The sequence below is a fragment of the Antechinus flavipes genome, chromosome 6 (assembly GCF_016432865.1).
Source record: "Antechinus flavipes isolate AdamAnt ecotype Samford, QLD, Australia chromosome 6, AdamAnt_v2, whole genome shotgun sequence".
Lineage (NCBI taxonomy): Eukaryota > Metazoa > Chordata > Mammalia > Dasyuromorphia > Dasyuridae > Antechinus > Antechinus flavipes.
Window position 1 is genome coordinate 264,092,508 of NC_067403.1, and position 10,042 is coordinate 264,102,549.

Sequence of the window (10,042 nt, forward strand, 5' to 3'; positions counted from 1 at the left end):
ACCTAGCGTTCATCTCCACGCCAACGCGCAAACATCCACCTGGCGGACGGAACTATCAACGGCCGGGCTGAGGGGGAGGTTTGGTAGCGCGGCCTCCTATCGCTCGGACCTCGTATTCCCAGAACTCGGACCTTGCCGGCGGATGGGCTATTCCCTAAATCTGTGTGGCTGCGTCCTATGTGGTAGCGAGTCTAGGAGCCGGGCGGCTAGGAATCGAAGCGAGATCTCAGCTTACCCCCTTGCCAGGGATGGTCCCTCCCCAGCGGGACTGAGGGGCGGTGGCTGCGGGCAGGAGGCGGGAGGGATGCTGAGGATGGACCAGGGAGGAGGGAGAAGGATGGAGGATGGAGGATGCTCAGAGGTACTGGCAGGCCTTTCTAAGCTCAACCAGACCAGGAAGCCTCTGCCCGGGGATGGACCGTTCCCGCCCAGCAAGCCCGGGATCTGCTGATCGGGATTTCCATTTATGCGCGTGTATCGGCAGGAAAATCGCGGGACGATCCCCGAGCTCCATTCAGTGCCTGTGCGGGTTTGTGAGTGAGTGCGAAGGGCTCTGCGTGGATGTGTGTGTGTGTGTGGGGGGGGGGGGCAGATCTGTGCGAATCTGTGTATAGATGTGCGGGTCCGTGTTTGGGGATGCAAGTCTATGTATGGGGGTGCAGATCTATGCAAGTCTGTGTGTGGATGTACAGGTCCGTGTTTGGGGATGCAAGTCTATATATGGGGGTGCAGATCTGTGCGAGTCTGTGTGTGGATGTGGTTTGGGGTGCAGGTCTATGCGAGATTGTGTGTGGATATGCGGGTCCATGTTTGGGGGTGCAGGTCTATATATAGGGGTGCAGATCTATGCGAGTCTGTGTGTAGATGTGGTTTGGGGTGCAGATTTATGCGAGTCTGTGTGGATGTGCAGGTCCGTGTTTGGGGGTTCAGGTCTATGTATGGGGGTGTAGATCTGTACTAGTGTGTGGATGTGCGAGTCTGGGTTTGGGGTGCAGGTCTATGTGATTATGTGGATATGCGGGTAGTATTTGGGGATGCTGGTCTGTGTGAGTCTGTGTGTGAGTGTGTGGGGCTGTATCTAAGTGTCCATCTGCAGTGGGACCTCAGAACCACCAGCAGTGGGGTGAGCCTGTTAGGTGGGACCAGAAGACTTCGAATTCACGATTCCCTGACTTAACCCTTTACAGCACCTGGCAAGAAGATGACTTGATACAATTCAGCCAACATGTCTCAGTCCTTATTGTGTACTAGGTCTGGAGTTTCTATCTGTCTCTAGCATATGTCCTGGGCACTCTGCTGAGCATGGGTATACAAAAGTGAAAGAGAAAGAGGCCCTTCCCTGGAGGAGATTCCACCTGTCCATAAGATGAGTCCATGGGTAAGCAGACACTCGGTGCTTTGGGGACAGGAGACAAGGCCAGGATGTGGCCCGCAAGTGGGACCTTGAAGGAAGAGAAGGGTTTCAACAGGTGGAGAGAGAGGTGCTCTTCCATTGGGCCAAAGATGTCCCCAGTGAATTCAGTACTTGTTAAGCACCTATTCTGTCCCAGGCACTCTATTTGGCGCTCAGAATACAAAGAAAAATAAAGCAGTCCCTGCTGTCAGGGACAGCCAGGGAGCAAGGAAAGACTGAAGGTAAGTGAAAGAGTTGGGGGTGACAGCTGACGAGCTGCTGGAGGACCCAGGCTGGACTGGGATTACTGGGCAACCCTGAGGGCTGTGCTTGGGCCCAACCATCTCTGTGTGTCTGCGATGGGTGGAGGAGCAGGTCATAGAAAGTGGATAAGTGGAAGAGCTGAAGTTAGGATATTAGAAGGACTGTTAATATTTAGGTTGAATGTTTTACCTGACTTCACATGTGTTAATATGATGCTTGTTTTCTCTCTGGATGTGGGAGGGGCAGAAGGAGGGAGAGAATCTGGAACTCAAAATGTAGACAAAAAGACTCCAAAACAAATAAATGGAATACACACACACACACACACACACACACACACACACACACACACAGAGGTGTTCAGAGAAGACTAGTACTTCAGGTGTGAGGGCTGCCACCTTTTCGGCTTTGGGATCCACCTGCCACCCAACTCTCACCCATGGCTCCAAGAAGCCCCACATCCAAACCATTTCAGCAGATGAGCTAAACTAGGTTGAGGGTAACTGGGGGTCTTAAACCCATTGGTGAGTTAGAAAGTTTCTAACCCAAATGTGGGAAGATTTCCCCCATCAGAATGAATGGATGAGGATGGTTTGTTCCAGTGGCCACGGAGGAGCGCTTAGTCGGACATGGGAGATGCTCTGCTCATCCTTATCTGGGGTCATCACCAGTTTTGACTTGACCTGCCACTGGACAGGGATGACTCTGAAAGAGAAAGAATCTGCCGCTCTGCTTGAATCCAATCTGTCCCATACATTTTTTTACCACTACTGCTACAACAAATGGAAAAGTTTTGGATGCTGTAAAAAAGTTCATCTACCTTGGCAGTTCACTGATAATGAGGTTGACACACACGTTGCCAGAGCTAGCTCAGTATTGGGGAAGCTCCAAAGGAAAGTGTGGGAGAGAAGTATCAGACTGACCACCAAACTGAAGGTCTACAGAGCCATTGCGCTGACCGGTACGCCGGTGAATTTGTTGGACGCAAGGGAAATTCCAACAGCACCATATCAGGAAACCAACTGCTTCTATTTGAGCTGTCTCGGGAAGACTCTGAAGATCGTCCAGCAGGAGGAGGACTCGGGCTCTTCGCTGGCACTACCAAGCATTCCAGCTCTGCTGCAGAGAGTGTGACTCCCGATGGCTGGACTTGCTGTTTGCCTCAAAGACTAGTTTATGGAGAACTGGCAAGGCAAGGCAAATACTTACACAGAGCTCAGGAGACACTAAGAACTTTGGGATCGTGCCCCACGGGAGGTGCTGGCACAGGATTGCACAGCATGATGTGCCCGCAGCTGTGCTAAAACGACTGATTCAGAAAGGTTTTACACGATTGTGACATATCAGATTGCTCACTGCCTCAGGAAGGAGGAGGGGAGGGAGGAAGGGATAGACTTTCAAACTCAAAACAACATGTTAAATTTGTTCTTGCAATTAAGGGAAAATTAAAGTATTATTTTTAAAAAAGAAGCCTCATACTCTATGAACAAAGCAGAATTGCAATAGCTCAAAAGTTACATGAGATGCAAAAATTAAGAGACATCTCCCTCCCAAAGGTTTACATGAACGATTTGTGTCCAAGCTGTGGTTAAGCCTTCCAAGCTCTGATTGTGTGATCAGCCACAGTTGGACATCCCAATGTTGTGGTGTCATGTCAGTCCTGTTGGAGAACGAAAGACAACAACCCAGCGATACACGGTTTATACAAAGTAAATGGAAATTGTGTGTATGGGCAGTGGAGCAGGGTACACCCTAACGCGTGGGGAAGCAGGAAAGACCTTGTATTGGAGGTAAAAACAGGGAAGATACCAGCCTGGGCAAAGGCATGGAGGTAATAATTCCTCTTTTTTAGCCTCTTTTAGGCTAGTTCAGCTTTGAACTGAGATATCTAGAGAGGGAGTAAAGTGGAATCAGAAATGTATCTTGGAGCCATTGAGAGCAAAAGGCTCTCTTAAAGCAAATGAATTTGTGTTTGATCCTTGAAGCAACAGGAGATGTGCTCATAGGTGAGCTTTAGAAAAGTATTTTGGCAGCTGTGTGGAGGATGGATTGAAGAAGTGAGATGACAGTCTATTGCAGTGATCAGAGCTCGAGGTGATGAAGGATTGACTTCAACGGCTGCTGGGGAACTAGCATGGAGGCAGAAGGATGAGATGTGGATAATGAGACAGCAATACCCAGAAATATGATTGGACAAATACGCAGGAGCGGGAGGGACCAGTAAAGGGTAATCCAGAGAGTGGAGTGTCTGAGCCTGAGTTCAAATGTAGCCCCAGACACTTTCCATGTCTTCCTATGGACCCTGGGCATATCACTCTGTTTGCCTCAGTTTCCTCAACTGCCAAATGGGTATAATTCACTCTTCCAAGCATCGTTGTGAGGATCAGACCTGGCTCGTAGTAGAACATATATGAATGCTGGTTTCCTTCCCTCTCTCTCCCTCCCCAGAAATGCAGTTCAGAACTTGGAGGAAGGGAAGAAGATGGAATGATCAGATATCCAATAGTCAGCTGGTGATGTAAGGCTGGAGTTCCTGACTATCAATCTGAGAGTCATCAGCAGAGAGATTTTACTTGATCTCATGGGATCTGATGAGATCTCCAGTGTAGAGAGATCACTAAATCATCCAGGCCTGTGAGATCCTCACAGCTAGCGGCCAGTCAGTCAGTAAACATTTATTAAGCACCTATTAGCTGCCAGACAGTGTGCTAAGTTGTAGGGATATAAAAAAGAGCCTACAGGAAGCTCACAATCTGACAGGGGAGACAATGCATAGACAACTATGTACAAACCCACCATTCACAAGAGACATAAGAAAGAGCAGAGAGAAAGGGCTAGAATTAATGGGGCTTATGAGTAGCTTCCTATCAAAGATGAGATTTTAGCTGGGATTTGAAGGGAGCACAAGAAGAACTTTTTGTCCACCACTTTTTTTGTACTGAGTAGGGAGAGCCTTCCATGCAGGAGTTCTGAGCAGATGCCCAGAATTGGGGATGGTTTGTTTTGTGAGAGGAAGAGTAGGACGATTTAATGGAGGGAATAGACTCTCTTTGGGAGTCCCAAGTCATTTTGCCAGACTGGCTGTCGCAGCTTCATTGAGAATGATTCTGTATGCCCTCAGTTTCTTCAATAAGGAGAATTGTCCTCTTACATCATCTTTGTTAAGTTGATGGGTGTGACATAGAGTGTCAGAGTTGCTCTAGCTGCCATTTCTTTTCTTTTTTTAAATGATGAATTCAGTATAAAAATTTATTTCAATGCTTAAAAATTATAAATGCTTGTACACATTTAGTCAATCAAGAATTAAACCACTGCACATACACGGGTCATGAAAACAGTGTTTGGGAGCTTCTTTACCACAACAACACAATGAATGATGTGGAACTTTCTTGCACTGAGTATCATTAACTGGAAAGTCAGCATTTTATATATTAAATGATTTTATTAGTTAATTTTAAAAACACAAGTGTAATTGAATACAACACAATAGCTAGCAGAATGTATTAAGATGGTTGTCTTTTTCACTCATTTATCACTGCTTTTGTATCACTATCACTATCACCCTCTTCCCAAACTTCTCCATTGTAACAGACGCTTTTTCTTGGGATGGATCAAAGTCTACCAGTTCAACCTGATCTATTTTTCAGTATTCTCTATTTCCTTTCTTGCGGGCAGTAACTTTACCAACAAAAATGGCTTCTCTGATGAAAGAAAGCCATTCTCTTGGAAGTTTATTCGATGATTAGAATCCCTTTCTTCTTTCCCTTCTATTATTGGTAATAAACTGGCTTGCCTTCATTTAGCCACAATTGATATCTCTGTCTTTGATAACAAGTGATGACTATGGTTCTACTATCAAGAACTGGTAGGGTTTCTGAAAGCTACACAATATTTCAACCAAATAGGTATCCATGCACCTTTAAAGTACATGTCCTTTGTCCTTTAAAGACAGCATTTTGTGTTTCTGATAAAAAAAATAACGATAGTATCTCCTGGCTCCTGGTCCCTTTCACCATGGAATTTAATCATCTTATCTTTCATGCCCTTGTCAATATGAACCTTCAGAATCTTTTTCTGTCCCATAATTTTTTTTCTGTTATGGCTTTTTTTTTTTTTTTTGGCTGAGGCAATTGGGGTTAAGTAACTTGCCCAGGGTCACACAGCTAGGAAGTGTTAAATGTCTGAGGTCAAATTTGAACTCAGGTCCTCCTGACTGGTACTCTATCCATTATGCCATCTACTTGCCCTGGCAACATGCCCTAGTTACATGTCAAAAAATATTTTAGTATTTATTTTTACAAGGTTTTGAGTTCCAAATGTTTCTCTCTCCCTCCCTTCTTTCCCCTTTTTTTGAATATGATAGATAATTTGATATAGTTTATACATGTACTATCATGTAAATCATATTTCCATATTAATAACCGTTGTGTGTAATGTCCGGACTAGCTTTCTGGAGGGCCTTGGAATCAGCCTTGGTCTCAGCAGAATAATCACCATGAGAATAGTCAGGAATAAAGTCCAAAATCTTTATTGTTTCTTTCAGTCTCCCAGTCTGAACCAGTCTCCGCACATGCAGGAGGTAGGAGAGCCATCACGAGGATAGTCTCTCTTCCAGTCCTTGTTGACCCTTATATACCTTATTGTAATTATATCATTACAGCATACTGATTATGTGTGAACTTAGAGAATTACATCACCATGCTAAGTATATATGGGAACTAGAGAACCATCATCTCATCAATTCCACTGAGTTAACACCTTGTTTCAAGTGTACTTCTCCAAAGTTCCGACCTCTACAATTGTGAAAGAAGAAACAAATGAAAAGAAAAAAAAAAAAACAAGGAAGAATAAAGTGAATGAAAAAATATGCTTTGATGTGAATTCCAAATTCATCAGTTCTTCCTCTCCTTATGGATTGAATTTTTCATCATGAATCCTTTGTATTTGACTTGGATCATTGTGTTGCTGAGAAGAGCCGAGTCATAGATATAGGTATATAATATATATATTCATATGTATATTATCATATATGTAGTGGTATATAATATATACACATATATATTTATAGAGTGTACTACCATCACAGCTTCTACATCTATCTTTAGGGTGGATTCTTTCCCCTTGCCCTTAGCATTCCACGCTAACTGGTTGAATTAGTGAAGCATTCCAGATCCTACCTGAGAATTCTTTTTTACATCCTAGCACCTGGAACATCTGAACTTCACAAAGTCATTCACAAATGAACTTCCTTTGCAAAGTCAGTTTTCCTGTTGCACCATTGTAGTAGAAATCTTCTAAGCTCACCTACAATGGATGGGCAACCTTTTGAGCTCATTTCCTCTGTGTTTTTCTTTATTCTCTAAAAAACATGGGAGAACCAAAACCACAGCTGGAATTACAGTCTGATGGCTTGTTTTCCACTTGTGTCCCATAAGTCTCTTTTCTTCTCATCACAAAGCACTTTGTAAGCTTACGATAGTATTTCAATTTTTCTCCTTCATTTAGATATTTATCCAGATGGTATTTCAAGATTAGTTTCCTCTTTGCCTTTTTTAGTTCTTCCTGGGAGGCATTAGGTTTTACACCCAAAATGTTATTTTAAGTCATTTCTTTCACCATTTTTTTAATAACCATGGAGTGGGGCTGGTGGGGTCTACTGGGCTCTGTGTTCCCCACTGCTGGGGGGAGGGGTGAAGACAATATTGGGGAAGCTGGTGAAAAGAAGAGAAGGAAACAGGATGAGTTCTAGGGCAACCTAATATGCATTTCTTTAATTACTTCCCTTGACTCTTCTTTAGGACCAAGCCTGGTCATTTAGATTTATGGTATTCTTTCCATTTACTTTGTTACATATTTCGACTATCTCCAAATTAGATTGTAACCTTTTTGAGGGCAGGAACTGTTTGTATCCCAGTGCTCAGCAGCTAGGCACATAGGAAGCGCTATTGGCTGTTGACTATTAAGAAAGTGTTAATGATGCATTACAAGAGTATGGTAGGCTAAATCCCTCCGCCTTCCCCAGTTGCTGCATATTTATTAGTATTCCCCAGTTTGAGTTCATTATATTTATGGCACCCTTAGAGCACAGTAAAAGATTCCATTATATTTCTGGCCTGTAGCTAATTTATGGGAAGATGTTAACTTTGTTAGCGTTTCCTTGCTATTGTATCAAGTGCTGCTTTTCTTTAAGGGGTGGGGTGTGAGTTGGGAAGGAAGGAGCCCATACGGGAGAAGAAACTCAGTATCAGAGGCAGCTGGAAGGGCCGGAGCGGAGGGGAGCAGGGCTACCTTTTGAAGGATGGGGGGTAGGTGAAGGAAGAAGCAGAACAAAGCACTGAAGGAAAGGGATGTGTGTTGGAAAGGACTGGGGGGGAATAGAAGGGCAGAACAACAGCCACAGGAAGGGTGACTATAAGTAAGGAGGAGTCGTCAGACAGCAGGAGGCTCCCGCCGAGACGAGGTTCTCAGAAAATCCACTCAGAAAAGTCACAGGATTTCCTCCTGGGTTGTGAGTTGGCTCTTAAAGGTGACTCGCACTGGGGGGTCCATTAGGTGGTTTATTAAGTACCTACTATGTGCCAGGCTCTAGGCACAGGACAAGGAGCACCCTGTCTAATGAAGGCGCCTCCGTGCAGACAGGTGCAAACCAGACACAGACGGGACGAACAGGAAGTAATAGAGGAAAGGTCCGGAAACGAAACGGGCTTGCGAAAGGCTCCTTGAGGAAGGCAGGAATTTAAGCCAGGAGACCACCAGATTGAGAAGAGTGTTCCGGGCCTGGAGGAGCCAGAGAGGGAGAGTTTTGCCGGAGAAATGGTCAGGAAGCCGGGGTGGATGGAAGAGAACCTGGTAGTGAGAACGGAGCTCCTTGAGGACAGTAATAGGGAACCCCTGGAGTTTCCTGAGCAGGGTCTGGGGCTGGGAGGGGTCACTTCCTTGGCTTTTCCCAAGATGGCCACCAGAGGGCGCCAAGAGATCGAATGCCGGGACTCTCCAGCGGTGGGTGAGAAATTGACTCCTGGCTGGGGGGTGGGGGTGGAGGAGGGGCTGCAACAGGAAATCTGTAATTGTATGATCTCGGTTTATCTGTAACACGCATAGAGACGACGCTTAACTTAATCCAGTTAGAAACGTGGTTAGCAGAAGTAACTTCCTTCTTAATCCGAATTCTTTTGGGTTACAGATGAAATTGTCAGAGTCAAGGGTTAAAAGACTGATGTAGATATTTGTAAAAAAGCATTTAGGAATCTGCGAGGACGCAAACGTGATGCTCGTTCTCTGGGCAGCTGAGCTGTTAAAAGGTCGTCCGTGAAAGCCAGAATGCGCGCGCTGCCCCGCTCGCAGCTTGAAGTAATTACGCTTCCGAAGGCGCGCCAGCGCCGACTCTCCAACAACTGAGCCACTGGCTTAAAGCGTCAGGGTCCAGCCCAAGCTCGGGACCGGAGATGCGCCTCCAGCCCTCCCCCCTCCCCCCCGAGCCCAAAGCTTAAGAATTGCTTCAAAGCCTTAAACTTCTCGGTCTAACTACAGATGTAGTCGCTTAGCGTCAGGTTGTTTCAGGCTAAGAGAGCCCTCAGCTCGGGGCCTCCCTCGTCATCTATCAGACACTGTGCGCAGCTGGGGTCTCCACGCTGCCTTTACCAGAGCTAGTGTAGGACACCCACTGCACTAATTGTCTCCGTGGCCCCTGCCAGCATCAGACCCCACTGCCCAGAGCCTTCTGTCCGAGCCCCCGCCAATCCTCGACCTAGAAGCTGAATGAGAAACTTAACAACTATGGCTCTTAATATTTAGCCTATTTTGAGTTCACGTAATAATTACAGTTGGGACCTAAACTGGTCAAGCTTCATAGTATTTCCTAAGACTGTTCATTTTGTTGTTTGCCTTTTATTTTTGAAGAGGACCAATGGCATCATGGGGTGATGACTTGGAAGTGAATTAGATTTAAGTCGGGCAGATCTGCACAAAGTTGCCAGCCTCTCTCTCTTCCTGAGTCTTCAAAGTCCGGTGCAGGACACAAGTCAAGAGGCCCGACAGGTCATGGCTGGGATGCAGTGGATGATCCTGGCAGATCTGATGTCTGACCAAGGTCTAAGTGGCCACTTCAGCTGCTTCAAGGTTTGTTCTCCCGTGCCTATTCCAATGGGGGGAAAATCTTCCTGTGCGTGGGATAGACACCCCCCCCACTCACCCACAGGCTTGAGGCCCTTGAGTTATCCTTACTTTGGTTTATTTAGCCTCTCTTCAGAGCTATTGGCTTTGGCCACTGCAGGTACTATATCTTCTGGGACTCACAGGTGAGAGTTATGCGGCAGGTAGACGGAGCTGCAGCAGCCTTGAAAAGAACTCAACGAGTCCTCAGCTGGAGTGCTGGTCCTCCTGAGC

The 10,042-nt window shown here is 45.8% G+C and overlaps 1 pseudogene; it reads right to left on the reverse strand.

Moving 5' to 3' along the window:
* Positions 1-1,987: 1,987 nt before the first annotated feature.
* LOC127541871 (dnaJ homolog subfamily A member 1-like) lies at positions 1,988-9,836 on the reverse strand (annotated as a pseudogene).
* Positions 9,837-10,042: the final 206 nt, after the last annotated feature.